This window comes from Condylura cristata, unplaced genomic scaffold (genome assembly GCF_000260355.1).
Source record: "Condylura cristata isolate star-nosed mole 26May11 unplaced genomic scaffold, ConCri1.0 scaffold00018, whole genome shotgun sequence".
NCBI classification, from domain to species: Eukaryota; Metazoa; Chordata; class Mammalia; order Eulipotyphla; family Talpidae; genus Condylura; species Condylura cristata.
In genome coordinates, this window is record NW_004567119.1 from 35,028,913 (window position 1) to 35,044,923 (window position 16,011).

A 16,011-nucleotide genomic window follows, 5' to 3' on the forward strand; every position below is an offset into this window, starting at 1 on the left:
GGGCGGGTCAGGAGAGGTCTGGCTCGCCATGTGGTCTCCTCCGGGGCAGGCGGCAGGTGGGAATCGAACTCATACGGAAGTGGCTTCAGATTCTCAGTGCTGTGCTTTAACCCGCTGCGCCACCAGGGAGGGCCTTAAAGGAGTTTTTTTTAAAGATTTATTAATGCATACAAGAACTGGGGTACAGGCCAGAGGTGTGAGGGGTGAGAGGATTCACCAGACAGAGTAGGGAGCAGAATAGGTGGATCTATTGAAACCCCTTGTTGAGGGCAGCAAGGGGTGAAGCAGGAAAGATCTGCCTCTCCATGTGGATCAGGGAACCCCCCCCTCCCCCCCCGTGGGTAGGGAACCCCTGCTGTAGTGGCCTCAGACTGCTCCATAGTGCTGTGCCTTAACTGGGTGTGCCACCAAGGAGGGCCCTTAAAGCTGATTTTGACAAATGACGATTGTCGGAAAAGACGTCCCAAGAGAAGGTCCTGTGAATGAGGGAATGGACTCACGAATCTCAGCAAAGGTATCATCAAAGTCAGAACATTAAAAATTATACATCATCATGACAGATTTTTAAAAAATGGTAAAATGATTGATTTGGTGAAAAATTGATAGGCAGCAAGACAAATTTTAATGAGGAAGTCCCCATGGACATTTTTTTTTTTTTGGCTAACCTTTACTGAATGTCAATTTAACAAAGTGGTCTTTAAAATTGTATACCAGAACTTCCTTCTGGAGAGTAATGCAGGCATGTTGCTCAGTTACTTTGGCTATTTTGATTTTGCTCCTTAACAATTACTTTATTCTAGACCATGAATATGTTGAAGATGAGTAATTAAAAATTCGAAACCATTAATGCAGTAGCCATAAAGCACTTTCTACCCCCTACCTGCTTTCAGTGTCCAACCTGGATTGGCACTTGGGGTAAGCAGATCATCAATCACAGCCAGGTAGTAGACATCAGTGATATGGCTCTGCAAGGTATAAGCTCTGATTTATGCCAGTGGAGTTTTGTTTATGATCCCTTTAAAATATTTGTCATGGAATAAGGCTTTTATCACCAAGCAGCAAAGACAAAGCCATTAATTAATTAATTTAAACACTCCATTTATCCATATACTGATTAAATTTGGATGTTTGGTGTGGTTGTCAGTTGCTATGGCTGATATAGTTTATAAAAATCCACACTCTGAACCTGATGAGAATATTAACCAAACGGCAACACAGACTTTTGTTGGTTTCAAAACTCATTTTCAGTTTTAAAATTCACTCCTAATTTTGTTATTAAGAAATGCCTTGGGGACCTGCCTGGTGGCACACTGTGGAGCTGTTGCTAATACAGGGAGTTCCGTCCCTGGCTAGGGAGCCGAACAACATGGGGCAGCAGACCTCTCCTGACCTGCCTGCTGCTCCCCTCAGCAGAGCACTTCAGTGGATCTGCCTGCTCTGTTCCCCACTCTGTCTCTGGAGGATCCTCTCACTCCCCACTCCTCTGGCCTGTACCCAGTTTTTGTATGCATAAACAAAAAGAAATCTTTAAAAAAAATTAAAGATGCCTTTCCCCCAACCCTTGACTATTGTCTAAAGCTGGAGTATTCATTGTATTATCTTATTTGTAACACCCTATTTTCAAGAAGAGAGTCACTTTTTTTAGGTGACTTCGAATGTATTTCTTCCATTGTAACTAATGTGGTGGGTATGTAAGTCTACGTGCACATAAATACTTGAATTTTATTTTCATTTTTAAGATTTATTTTATTCATGTAATAGTTTATTTTTATATCATTTTGTGCCTTTTACCATCTCAGTTGTAGAATTTAATTTTTATTTTTAATTTGCATATTTTAGTTGAAGTAACAGTAACATTGCATTATCATATTAAGTTTCAGGTGTGCATTTTTGAAAATCACTCTGCATTTATATCATGTTGACTTCAATTTCTTTTTCACATAGTATTTATTTTATTGTGGTAATATTTCTTTACAACTCTGTGATTTAGGAGAATAGTTCACACCTCTTTAGATGTACGTTACCATATCTACTGCCAAAACAGCACAGTCCCCCACCAGAGTCCAGTGGGCTCTCTCCTTTATATGTTCACCTCACACCCGTTATAGTAGCCTCAGTTATGGTTTAGTTTTGTTTGTGTCTTTGTTTTGTTTCTCTGTGTTCTACCTACCTGTGCCTGAAGTCATCTGGTATTTGTCTTTCTCCTTGTGACATTTCACTGAGCATAACCCCCTGCAGCATCATCCTTGTCACCAATGGGAGGATTTCACTCATGCACGCACGCACGCACACACACACACACACACACAGATGTATGTATTGTATAGCTGAGTAGGATTCTGTTGTTTCTATAGACTACATCATTTAATCAGCTGCTCTGTTGGTGGGCACTTTGTTTCCACAACTCGGCTGGTGTAAATGGTGCTGCAGTGAACATAAGGGTGCATATGTTCCTTTAAGTTAGTGACATTAGTGTTTTTGCACACTGTGGAGAAATACCAAAGAATGGAATTTCTGGGTCAGGTAGTAGATTCATTTTTCAATGTTGTGAGGAATCTCTGTGTTGTTTTTCCATAGGGGTCCGACTCATCTACATTCCCCCAACAAAGTGTTTATTTCCACATCCTCCCCAGCACTTGTTATTTCTACCTTTTTGATGTAGGCTATTCTGATGGGTGTGGGGTAGGGATACATATGTTTAAAATATTAGCTAAAAATACCTATGTTAAGAAATCTTGTAGGGCCCTCCTTGGTGGTGCAGTGGGTTAAAGCACAGCACTATAAAACCATCGCAGTCCACTGCATCCCAAGTTCAATCCCCAGGCAGGGAGGTGACCCACGTGGCATGGCAGACCTCTCCTGACTGGCCCACTGCTCCCCTCAGCAGTGTACTTCATTGATCTGTCTGTTCTGCTCCCCACTCTGTCTCTGGTGAATCCTCTCACCGCCTCTGCACCTCTGGCCCATACCCCAGTTCTGTATGCATTAATAAATAATAAATATTAAAAAAAAAAAAAGAAAAAAAATCACATGCTGTTGCCAGAATAGGAAAGTGGGTAATGGGAACATATACTTGGGGGGGGGGGAATAACAAAACAAAAACAAATTCAAAGTCTCTCTCAATAGGTAATCTGTCATTTGCTTACAGTTGACCCTCAGACTTATCCTTCATGCCCTTTACTGTGAGCCAAAGTACCTTTGCAGGTATTTGCCAGATGAAACCCTATCACTTCCTAAGACTCAAAAGTTTTTACTCTGGAAAATATAGATTAAACTTTCCCTTCTGTTTATGCACATACACTTGACTTCTGACTTTCACTCATGTTATTTCTGCTTTGCCGTCCCTCTCCCTGTGAGAGTGGCAGGTTTAGGCTCTGCTGGCAGGGGCGAGGACTCAATCTCATTAACCTTCCATCCTCCTGAAGCTGATGGTGGCTGGGTTCTGGTGAGGGCCTCGGTACTATCCTGTTGGTTAGATAATCCTTGCCTCCCGCTAGTGAGTCAGAGACAGGCCATAGAGAGGCAATGAAGGAAGGAGAAGATGTAAATTTTACTTTCTAAAATAAACTTATTTTTACATTTAATTGTTCAACTAGCTAAGTTCATCATAAATTGCCTGAGTCTAGATTCCTGAGAGCTACTCTTATGTAACAAGAGTTGCATATTGTTTCATGGAGAAGATGTCATGATCCTAAATATTGTGAGGATTTCCCTGGTCTGGTTTTATCTCCAATAAATGACCTGCCCTCTGGCTGTTAGTCAGTCATGATCCTCATGTCCTAAACAGATCGAAACAATTATGGAAACAACCTCTCCAAACAACCTCGTTCTAGGAAAATGAAATCGCCACAGTGATAATTTGGAAAGAATACTGATGGCCTTCAGCTTCAAAACAATATAGTTGCAGCCTCTTGCATGTCATATTTATGAGAACACTTGTTCTGTAAGCCACGGGGGTCGGGGGGGGTGACCCATGTTTACATGCTAGAAGCAGCTGTGCCTCCCCAAGGATGGGCAAGGAGCACATCACCACTCCTATCTTTTCCTCAACACTGTGCAGGGCTGAGGTGAATGTGACCTCAGATTTTCCTTCTACAAGTTAGTTCTGCTTATAGAATTCTAGGATAATAATTTCAGCCTGAACTTTTAATCTGAATGTAAGACCCTGACTGTGTGTTTGAAATTGGGCTTCACTCAGCATTAGGTCACAGGAAAGCTGTTTTGTGACAATAGCAATGGGGAAGTAATTGATGGAGAGAGATGTCAGAGATAGTGTGAAAGGTGAGCAAAGTGGCTTCTGCCCACGGCCCCTCATGGTTTGTGTTGGGTATTTTGATCTCCATAAAGCTCTGGGTTTCTTTTTAAGACAGGTCATCTGTCTTGATATACAGCGTTATAATTTCCAAATCCTCTATCTTCTATAATCTTATCTTACGTGACGATTCTATTTTCTGCCAAGAACAGATAAGACATTAATATATCATTTTTATTTAAAGAACAGAGTACATAGAGTCAGTCATCTTCTGGTTGATTAAAATGATATGTGGAAAAGACAGTTTTTCTTCCTCATTTGTTTTAATGTCTTTGTCTTTATGATAACTGAAGTTCATCACTTTCTTTGCTGTGTAAATCCTTTTATGAGTGTGTGTTTCCAAGTGGCTTGAGTCTGAAGCAGACTTAAACCAGAATGATTCTTGCAAATTGAAAATTATCCTTTTAGAAATGTAGAATACTGTGACAAACACATAGAAATATAAATGTGCAAAAATGACACTTTAGATCTCAGTTGTTTTACAGAAGAAATTTTTGCCTCATTTACTTAGTGACCCAGATGTCTTAAAAATTTTTTTGTAATTCTTTTTTTATACTCAAATAATTGCTAGAAAGCCTGGCTACAAGAGAATATTTAGGTTATTTTTATTAGTAGGTTTGCCAGGTAAAATACCAACAGCCCAGTTAAATTTGAATTTCATATAAAACAACAATTTTTTTTTTTTATTATACTATGTCCCAAACGTTGCTTGGGGCAGTTCTACTAAATAAAATGTCCATGACAAGTGTAGAATTCAAATTGAAGTGGGTCCCTTGTATTTTTATTTGCTAAATCCGGCAACCTCTACACAATAGAAGACAATCTTAAACATTAAACCTTTTCTTTGGAAAATTTAGTTCATAAAAAAATCTTTTCTTTGGATCACATTCCCTCCCGACCCCCAAAGCTGACTTATGCAAAAGTTCTTTGTGAAACAGAAGTCTGGCTACACGAATTTTGTTTCTATTCACTAAGAATACAGCATTGAAGGATGCACCACTTAGGAGTCTCAGGGCAGGACAGCTCCCCTGTGCAGAGGAGGTGAGGGCTGCTTCTCTTTTCTTCAGCCTCCAAGGATCCTTAGGCAGATTTTCAAAGGGACATGTATGTGAAATGAGTTGTATCTGACCGACTTGAGAGCAAAATAATAAAAAAGAGGAGAAGCAGAGCCCTGCACTGAAGATAATCAAGGTTCAGGTCTTGTGCTGGCAGCTGAGAAGCTAACAGCACTGATCTTTTGTTTCCAGTATTAGTAAAAAGAGATGAATTGTGGTGCCTTAGCTGCACGTATCTTAATAGGACCTTATAAATTGTTTGGGATACAGTTGTGATTAAACAGTATTTCACCCAAATAAATGTCATGAATGTCTGGCAACATATAGATTAAACGCTGGCACATAAAAAGTTCTTGAATGTTACAGATGTGAGGTCCAGCTGAGCTTGCCAGACAGGAATTTGCTCTAAGTTATGAATATGCCCTCATTTTCTAATATGCTTTAGGACTTGTGAAATCCCTGCACACAGGTGGAACAAACCCTTCCACAGCCCCTCAGGTCATCGGCTTATAGCCTGAGGCGTGTGTTTCATTATAGTGTTTCATTATCATAACTTGCATAGCTATAGATGCAAATGACAGCAATTAATCCATCCTAGTTTTCAAAGAAATGGTTTAGGAGGGGCCTTTGGCCTTTCACAGAGGCTCAGGACAAAGTGACCACATTGCTATTGATTATGACCTCTGACAGACTTAACATCCCAGGCCTTGTTCAAATGCACATCTGAAACCGAAATGGATCAAGCACACAGCTAATGAATTTAACAGCCTCATTAGGTAACTCTGCTGCCCCTTAATAGTTCACAGAAATGCTCTCGGCATTTTAAAACAGGCATTAATGGAGGAAGCTTTGGGGATTTCAGGCAACTGCCGTTCTCTTCCTCTCCCCCCCCCCCCACTCCTCCTACCCAGGCTTGCCTCCTGCCCTCTCATCGCTGCCTGCCTGTCAGGCCCTGTCTGTGTTTTGCACGTTGTAGATCACTGTTGAAGGCGGCAGTCATTTAAGTGGCTCCAAACGAAGTCAGTTATTGCCTATTATTTATTTACTTGATCTTGGAGTCACAAAAAATTATATAAGCCAAGATCTGAGGCTTCTCTGCCCTCTCCGGCCCTATCTTCCATCCTTTGAGTTTCGATGGAGATGTTTCACTCACTGTGAGCTGCATTTGAAGTTGCTCTGTCGCAGCATTTATTCTGGGCCTGCCTTCCTCCTCCTTCGTAACAACGTCCTTCGTGCAAAACAGAGTCCAGTGTGGCCAACCCCCTTCTTGTGGAACTGCTTCCATTGTGGGGCGTTCTGAACCCCAAGGGGGCAGCCCAACCCTTGTAGTTGGTGGTTGTATATGTGTCGGTGATACAGTTTTTTGTGCATTCTTACCTAGATAAACCTAATACCTAATCAGGTAAGCAGATAGTGTTACAGGGCAGGGAGAGAGGGGCACCCCTGAGCCCCCAAACCTGCCTACTCTAAATAGGTTCTGCCATCCCCTGCATCAAGGCAAGACATAGGAGTTTTAATAGAAAGGAACTTTAATACAATGAGTATACAATACAGAAGACAAAAAATATAACATCTAAATCAAACACCCTAAGTTACCCGTCCCCTGGTGAATAAAAGGCCACCCAAAAGGGATTGGTCCAAAGCAAGGCCTGAAACCCGCCACAAGGCTAAAACATCTCTGGCCGGGACCCATAGAAAAGGGTCAGAAGTGGCCAGACAAGTCTGGGAGGAAAAGAGCAAAATCAAAATCAAGATAAACACTGCCATAGTCAATTCCTCTTCCCCCCACGGGTCTCTCACCCACATCTATTTCAGCCAGTCCAGGACCAAGAAGAAGCAAGTGCAGTTTCTTCACCTGTCTCTGCTCCATGTGCTTCCCTCAGCTCTCCTTCTGGCTCTCCATCCTGCTACCTTCTCCAAATTCCTTCTCTTCTCTGCTCAGTTCCACCATCGTTCTGGGTGGGGCTGGGAACCTGGAACTTCCCCTTTTCCTCGGGACCACCTTGTTAAAATAGTGCATTAACGCAGCCTCCTACAAAACATAAAAAACCAAATAGAATTGGATGACAATGCTTATTTGGGAATTGGGAAGAGGATTTAGAATGGCTTCACTTTCACTTAGAAATTGTTGTGAGAGAAGATCTTTATCTGGTACTGTCTGAAGACAAACATTTTATGAAATGTTCCTCATTTCTGTCATCTCTTCAGATTTTGTGTTCATTTTGTACCAGTCTCACTACCTCTTTCATTAACAGGGCACACACAAAGATAGTGTTTATACCACATACTAGAATGAACTAAAGGGAACTTGAGGTGCTTTTATGGAGTCTGGGGGATATTCATTATTAAACTATATTAACCAGTGATGAGAAGTTACAAAATACTGTGGAAGACAGTAAATACAACACTACCAGATATTTAAAAACATTTTGAACTTGCGTTCATGACTGAAATTTCAGTGGCATCATTGAAGTGTTTATGTGTAATTTGTGATTAAAACTTTTTAGTAATAGTTCTTTCAGTATATTTTTGGTCAATTTTATCAATAGACATTCTTCTCAAATATATGATTTACAAGTTTACAATTGTAAAATCTTTACAATTTTAATGAGATAACACTCGAATTATTTTGAAATAACATTTTTCCTTAATTTCCACTTACAAATACACATGTTGAAATTTCTTGTGCTATCTTTTACCATCTAGCTTTTTCTTTTTGGATATTTCAGCATAATAACAAAGCCACATCTTGCACAATACTTTTGTCTTGTTAGCACGATCATCCGGGCCTTTAGCATACGGACAGACAGGTATTTTGTACACATGATCACAGATGTAAATTGGTCAGTCCACTGTCTGTCGTGCATCCTTCTCCAGCCTCCTGTAGCCAGTGGCTCATGGAGCTGTTGGAGGAATTGGTGTTCTAATTTGCCTTCGAGCAAGGGGCATCCGGGAGCAGGCAGACAGTATCTGTGGGGCTTCCAGCAGGCAGACATTGGGCAGGCAGCAGCCTGAACCATTGTTACCATGTGGATGGGACACACCGGTCTGTTGCTGATGTGTTCTGAAACTGCTCTAGAGAGGCAAACACATTCTGGACAATAGCTTTATTTATTGTTATTTTGAAATAATAGAGAGCTGGCTCCTAAAATCAGTAAAAGACTCAGTGGGTGGTAGAGAACTCAACTCCAGATCACCATCATTTTCTTGTGCCCTGTAGGCACTTATGAGAACTGTCAAATGCAGATCATTCCCCGCCCCCAAGGAGGCTTCCTACGGATGGGGTGATGTTCGTGTTATAAATATAGGTTTTTAAAATTATTTAACTCATGTATGTATGTATGTATGTATATTACATCATTGTTCATTTTTGTACAACATTTGATTTCTCCTCTCGGGTGTAATCCCCATAAAATTCCTCCCACCAACTCCCGTTTGAACCATCACAAGGCTCTTGTGCTCTTGTTCCCTTCCCTGTTCTGATCTTTCTAGCTTCCATTCCCCTGTAAATGTCTCTGATTTATAGTTTGCCTGCTAGTTTTATTTTTTGTTTTTCCTTGATCCCTTTTTGGTTTTTCCTATATTCCTTCTATCACTGAAACCATTCAACATTTTTCTTTTCCTCCTGACTTATTTCACTGAGCATAATCTCTTCCAGCTCCATCATATTGCTGCATATTGCATGAGTTTGTCTTTTCATTGCTGAGTAGTATTGTATTGTGTATATATACCATATCTTTCTTATTCAGCCATCTGTTTTTGGGCATTTAGGTTGTTTCCATATCTTAGCTATTGTAAAATAGTGCTGCAGTAAATATAGGAGTGCAGAAAACCTGACTTAATTCTTGCTCCACAAAAGTGGTGAGATGCCATAAAATAGAGTTTTAAGATGCTGAGTAAATTCCATAGAATAGATAATTAGAAAACCACTTTCATTTTTAGAACACATTCATTGACTTCTGGGATATTCCCACTCTTTCTTACACTTTCCTCTCCCTTCCTCTGAATTGTTCTTGTCATTCATCCCCCCCGCTTTTTTTTTTTTGACAAAATAATGTTTTTTAAAAAAATTAATAAAATTTATTCTTAGCAGTTTAAGATTCACGGCAAAATTGATCAGAAAATACAGATAGTTCCTGTATGTTTTCTGAGTCCAGACCCCTTACCGTTATCACTATGAAATCTGATTTTCCCCTGGATAAAAAAAGTTTTTTTTTTCTCAAAATTCCATTACCCTCTCTCTTTCACTTTGCAGTCTACTTTATTTTTCATGTATCTATCTTTTGTTTTTATTAGACTGCAAATTCCTTTTTTACTTTGTTGAGGCAACATTACTTTACAGCACTGGGCATGATTTAGGGGAATAGGCTTCTTTGTCCTCAGATGTATGTTTCCACACTACCTCAACATTGAAACACCTATAGTCCTTTACCTGAGGCCACATTTTCCCCGCCTCTTCTATGTCTACCCCTCTAGCTATACTGTAGATTCCTTACAGGGTAGGTCCATGTCTAACTGAGCTCTCCGATCTCCAACTACCTGCCATGGGCTACTCATTATTTTGGTAGATACTGGTCTGTACATGTGTCAGATTACACTGTTACCTATTTCAGGCCTGCCTTTCTTCTCAGACTGAGAACTTTTTTTTTTTAAAGATTTATATTTTTATTTATGCATACAGAACTGGAATACAGACCAGAGGTGCAGGGATCGTGAGAGGATTTACCAGAGGCAGAGTGGGGAGCAGAACAGGCAGATGTACTGAAATACACTGCTGAGGGGAGCAGCGGGTGAGATAGGAGAGATCTGCCATGCCATGTGGGTGTGCTTTAACTCATTGTGCCAACCAGGAGGCCCCAGACTGGGAGCTCTTGAGATTGGACATTATTTGGTTTTCAGTTTTCTACCTTTACAAAGTGGAGAACTCTAGGGAAAAATAGGACAGGAAGGAAGGAGACTGGAATTGTAGAGAGGTGTAGCCGGCTTGATGATGATCAGTTCAGGCCAAGCACAAGAGGTGTTTGATAAATGCTTTTTTTTTTTTTTTTAATATGAAAGGCAGTGTGCTTTTCTGTGATAAAATTTCAGTTAAAAAAATAAACCATCTTAAGTAGTAAACAATGAAAGATCAGGGAAGAGTATAGAAAAAATTTTAAGTGACTATATTGTGCCTTCAAAAGAATGCATTTATGTACCCTTAGGTTTCTTTCTGTGTTAGGATTAGATGGCTCTGAAAGATTAAAATAGATTTTTAACTCTTTGGAATTATAACTTCTTATGACGGCAGAAATGTGTCAAGAAGAGTTTGAGTCACAATGCATCTTTAAACTGCTTTTTTTCTCAGAACCTTTGACATTTAAACCTCATTATCTTTTGCCACCTGAGTATCAGTGTTCACCTCATGGATTTGATAGAAAGTGGAGAACTGTAAGGGCAAAAAATGAATGGTAAGGGCAGAAAAGGGCAGAAAGGCAAGGTGACTGAAAATGCAGAGTAGAGCGGTCTAGACCGGCTTGGTGATGTGCAGTTCAGGCCAAGAACAGAGGAGATGGAGCAGGAAGGTGAGGGATGAGTAATGCGCAGAACAGGAATACCAGGACAGCAAAGGCACGAAGTTGAAGAAGCCAAAGGGCAAAACTCAAAGATTTAAAGGTAAAATTTCTGAATTAATGCCAGTGACTTTTTTAAATTGCACAAATAATTTGAAAATAGCATTCAAGAAATGTGAAAGAGTAGAATCTCCAACACCATCTTTGAGCTTTTTAATTTTTAATTTTTGGCCTTTTTTTTTTTCTATCTCATTGGATGGACAACAGTTAGAGATGCAAACCTCCCAAGCTCATCTGTAAGATGATGTAAGAAACTATGCTGTTTGTGCTCATCCTTCTCTATAATGCCTCCTCCTCCTGGGAGATAAGGGGGTGTTGTTAGGATGTCACCTGTGGTCGGCACTATAACTGTGTTTAGATACCTGCCTTCAAGAAGGTGTGAAGTTTAGTTCTTCATGCCACTGTTTCACTAATTTAATAGGTAGACTAGAACAGAAAATTTTATTCTTTCTCATCCCAACATATGTTGATTAGCATTCATAGGTGTACCACAGTCTCAGGAGCATACTTAAATTTTGATAAAACTCCTTAACTCCCAGTTTTTGGAGAAGTGAGGCACAGAGCTAATTAATAATTCCCATTAAAGCTAATGGTGCTTATTAACTAGGAATAATCCAGACAGGGTAAATGGCATTTTAGTTTTATTTCTTACAATACCTTTTCATCTCTAATTTAAAAGAAGTAAGATGCCAGAGAGTATTAATGATAATATATTTATATATATCTTGAATCTGCAATAATTATGTATATACTTATATGTAATGGCACTGATAAGTCTTAATACTTTGCTATTTGTAGTCCGTTATTGGAAGTCCCCTTCTCCATTGGTTCCACTGCAGTTACTTCTAACTTTTGGTGGAAACGGTTGCTCTAACATAACTTTATAATGAACTGTAACCTGTAGAGCCCTGTAAATGTTTAGCACTCTGACAGTGAAGTCAATGATTGTGGACCTTGAAATACTTCTTGAGTGTCCAATACATTTTCCTACCCAGTTTTCAATATAAACCACTTTTATTTCTCTTGGGAATCCCCTGGCAGAAATTCAAGGCCTTTTCCCAATGCCAAAATCTAAAATCTCCATTTCATCAACTTTGACTACGTTGAAAAAATGTCAGAATGCATTATGCTAACTTTACTATCAGATGAAGCCAGAAATATCCTCCATCTTCTGTTGTCTTCAGATACTCAGAAGATTTACCATGTGAAAGGTTGGAAATTTTCTCATTGTGCTTGTACCTGCCAAGAATTTGCATTATGGACTCTCTAGCACAGTCTCTTACATTTCCCCCCATAAAGGAGGCACAGTTCCAGGCAATGAAATGTGTGCCTCATGCCTGCATGCATTCTGTCTTGTCTGTGTCAGTTTATTCTAAGGCATCAGGATGTACAGGCCAGGCTCCAAGGCCTATGGAGAACCTTCTGTGAATAATGTGTGTTAATTTTTTACACTCAGATTCTGGGTTTTAAAAAAGTGAATGATATTGTCCAAGTCTTGAGTTCAAAGTCTAGATGGGAGAACAAACATGTACAGGTAATAATGTGATATACGTCATCCTACGGCTGCAGCACTCTGCCACGCCTGTCTGGGGAAACTTCCCCAGAAAGAAGGAGCTTTGAGATGGGCTTAAGAATGAGTTGGAGTTTGCCAAGGGAAGCAGAACCTAAGTCACTCAGCCCAGGAAATAGCATATGAAAAGTCTTTGGGAGTGAGAGGTTTGGGAGAAATGGGAATTGTTCCGTAGAACTAAATTTAAATGAGTGTGGAGCTCTTTGGGCTTGAGTTCCATGTATATTTTATTTCTAAGAAAACACACTATGGTGTCTCCTGACACTGCTTCCGGAAGAATTAAATAAACACTGATGAATTAGACTCTGTACCTAGTAGCCATTTCTACTCCCCAGGAGTGGGTTAAAGTGAGGTTATGACTTTAAAGCACTCACAGTATACTGGCTAAGACGAACTGGAGGCCTTCTGCTCCCTTTACGGTGGTGTAAGGGAGAGCAAGAATGTAAAAAGCCCTCAATGACTCATCAGGACGGATCAGGATAAAACCCAGGTGCCTGCCCTTGAAAGGACTTCAGTTTATACCTGTACATCACCCAGCATCCCCAGACATTGGCTTTCACGAAATCTTCTTGCCATATATAGAGAGCATGTACCTAGGCCAAGCCAAGATCCTTTTTACTCTGAAGAGAGACCATTTGTACTGCTGCCTAGGAACACTCAGTCGTTTAGTCTTGGGTATCTCCTATGTCGACTGAGCCTTATCCCACATATAGCACAATCTCAGAGAACTGAGGTCCATACCCTCTATTCTTTACTCAGTGGGAGTTCACAATTAAGGTGCAAATTCAGCCAGTTGGAACTCACCTGCACAGAGAAGGCCTGAAGCTTAGAAACTCAATCCCATACCTAGATGACCTCATTCATTTCCCTTTACATCACATTTGCTGTGCACTTTGAAGAATTCCAAAACATTTCTGAATCAGAATTTCCAGCTGCCTTTTGAAAGTCTTTACTAAGATGCCCCAGAATTCTTTCAATTTTAAAGATTTAAAATCAGATTTATTCTATCCCAGTTGTTCTCCTATTATTTGATATTGGTTAATGGCATTTTCTCCCATTCAGAAAGTGAGGCAGCAATGTGGGGATGATTTGACTTTTTCCTTTTCCCCATACCTTAATATTCAACCTGTTGCTTACAGCTACATCATGTTCATTTAATCTTCAAGGTAATTTTCAAGTTTCTTCTGGGGTTCAACGGACCTTTAGCATGCTAAAATTTATATTGTGCCAGAGGTTTATAGCTTCTATATGTGGGTCGGAGTGGGTGGTGCTGGATGATCTGCTTGACAATATATGTTGGCTCAACTTCTTCCAGTTAAGCTTATTTCAGGTTAGCTCAGTCTTTCATGACTTCTCTCTTCTCCTGACTTCTCCCCAAGAGAGTATTAGGGTGGAGAAAAGCTAATTTATCTTACATTATGGGAAGAGAATGTCTGTGTATGTCTGGGAGTGGGGGTTGGTGGAAGAGGTGAAATCTACTCTCTCTCCTACTGTCCCTCTGAAATCTGCTTCTCTCTGCACATTAGCTATTTCTACTACTCACCAAACCATCAGTGATATGTACCTAATCTTACCTGGTCTTTGGTAACATCAGCATCCATGATGCCCATCTTCAACCTCTGGTCCTATCATACCCATCTCTGTGTCTTCTGTGTTCTGCTCCCAGGTCCCTGTCATTTACAGATCCTGTCAGCCCACCCCTGCCTTCTTGACAAATACTGCTTAAGTCTGTCTTGCTAGATGCCTCGCTCTACCTGTGCCATCTCTGTATCTCCGTTGCTAGCTCTAATGTTCTCAGAGCCTGTCATATTTATTTGACTTTTCCATGCTTCATCCTTTGAGTCCTGTTCTCTTTGCTCCATCTCTTGGAGGTAAAGGGCTTTCTCCTTTGTCCCTGTTTTGTATTGACCAGATTATATTTTCCTCCAAGTAGAGGCAGTATTTGATCTCCTTTCTCTGGGACTCTAGGATGGCAGGTCTATAGGGGAATATGACGTAGAGAGGGCATAATGACTGTGGCTACTATTTTCAAAATAATATTCTTATGCAGACTCATTCACATATGCGCACATCTAGACATTTTTATCAAGATAAAATTGTACCACTCATACTTTGATGCTCATTTTAAACCCAATGCTTTATATTGGAACTCTTTCCCTGTTAGGTTATTCAGGTATAACTCACTCTGTTAAGAGGTATGTAGCATTCTGTTCTGTTACTGTCATCATTTACATGTTAATGGGCATATAGTTGGCACCTTTTTTTTTTAAAGAGATTTATTTATGTATAAAGAACTGGGGTACAGGCCAGAGGTGTGGTGGGTAAGAAGATTCACCAGTGACAGAGTGGGGAGCAGAACAGGCAGATTGACAAAGTACATGTTGAGGGGAGCAGTGGGTGGGTCAGAAGAGGTCTGCCACACACCATGTGGGTCACCTCCCTGGCTGGGGATTGAACTCAGGCTGCAGTGGCTTGAGAGAGTTTTACCATGTAGTGCCTTAACCCATTGCACCACCAGGGAGAGACCAGGCACCTTTTTTTTTAACTATAATATTCACTTGTGCATATGAAGCAAATCTTCATAGTTCCCTTTTAATTTTATCATTTTCTTGTTGAGGTAATCTTGGTATATAACACCATATAGCATTCATCACATGCATGTCACCACGCCACCCCCACCACCAGTGCACCCATCATCATCTTCCACCATAGTTTACTGGGCCTCCATCCACCCTGTTCCCTACGCGCTTCATCATCTTCCCTCTCCTCTTCTGGTAGCCTCAGCTCTGCCATCAGCTATCTAGGATTTGTTTGGTTTAGTCTGTTCCTTTGTTTTGTTTCTCTGTATTCTATGTACTACGGAACATCTGGTATTTGTGTTTCTACTTGTGACCCGTTTCCCTGGGCACACAGCAGGGCTTGAGATCTGGCTCATCAGAGACTGCTACAGCAGTCAAGTGAATGAAACCCAGGTGAAGTGATGAAACAGCTTCTCCATTCCCACCCCAGCTCCAGGCTCTGCCAAGGTGCTGCATGTTTGTCTCTGACCCATAGCCTGAGTCCCTGGGCTCTGCAGTGGGCTGCAATGGCTGCAGTGGTCCTTGATGCAGGACCAGCTGGATCTGTGTCTCACCTTTCATTCATCCATTCCCTCTCCCCCCCCCGCCCCCGACCTGGGACTGTACCTCCCCCGAAAGCTTCCGACAGGGGTCTTGCTTCAGGCCTGTTTTCTGGAGAACGTGGGTAATGGCAGTGGCTGTTGACCTGCCCTTTTGGGGGAACTTTTTGCAGAGCCCTTTCCTCTTCCTGCTTGAGGTATTTATATTTTGTTTAATGACTTGTAGAAAGTTCTGTAGTATATGAAGAGTGAATACTTTTGTCACTTTTAATCTTATTTTATTATATATATATATATATTTTTTTTTTAAAGATTTATTTATTTATTCATACAGAACTGGGGTACAG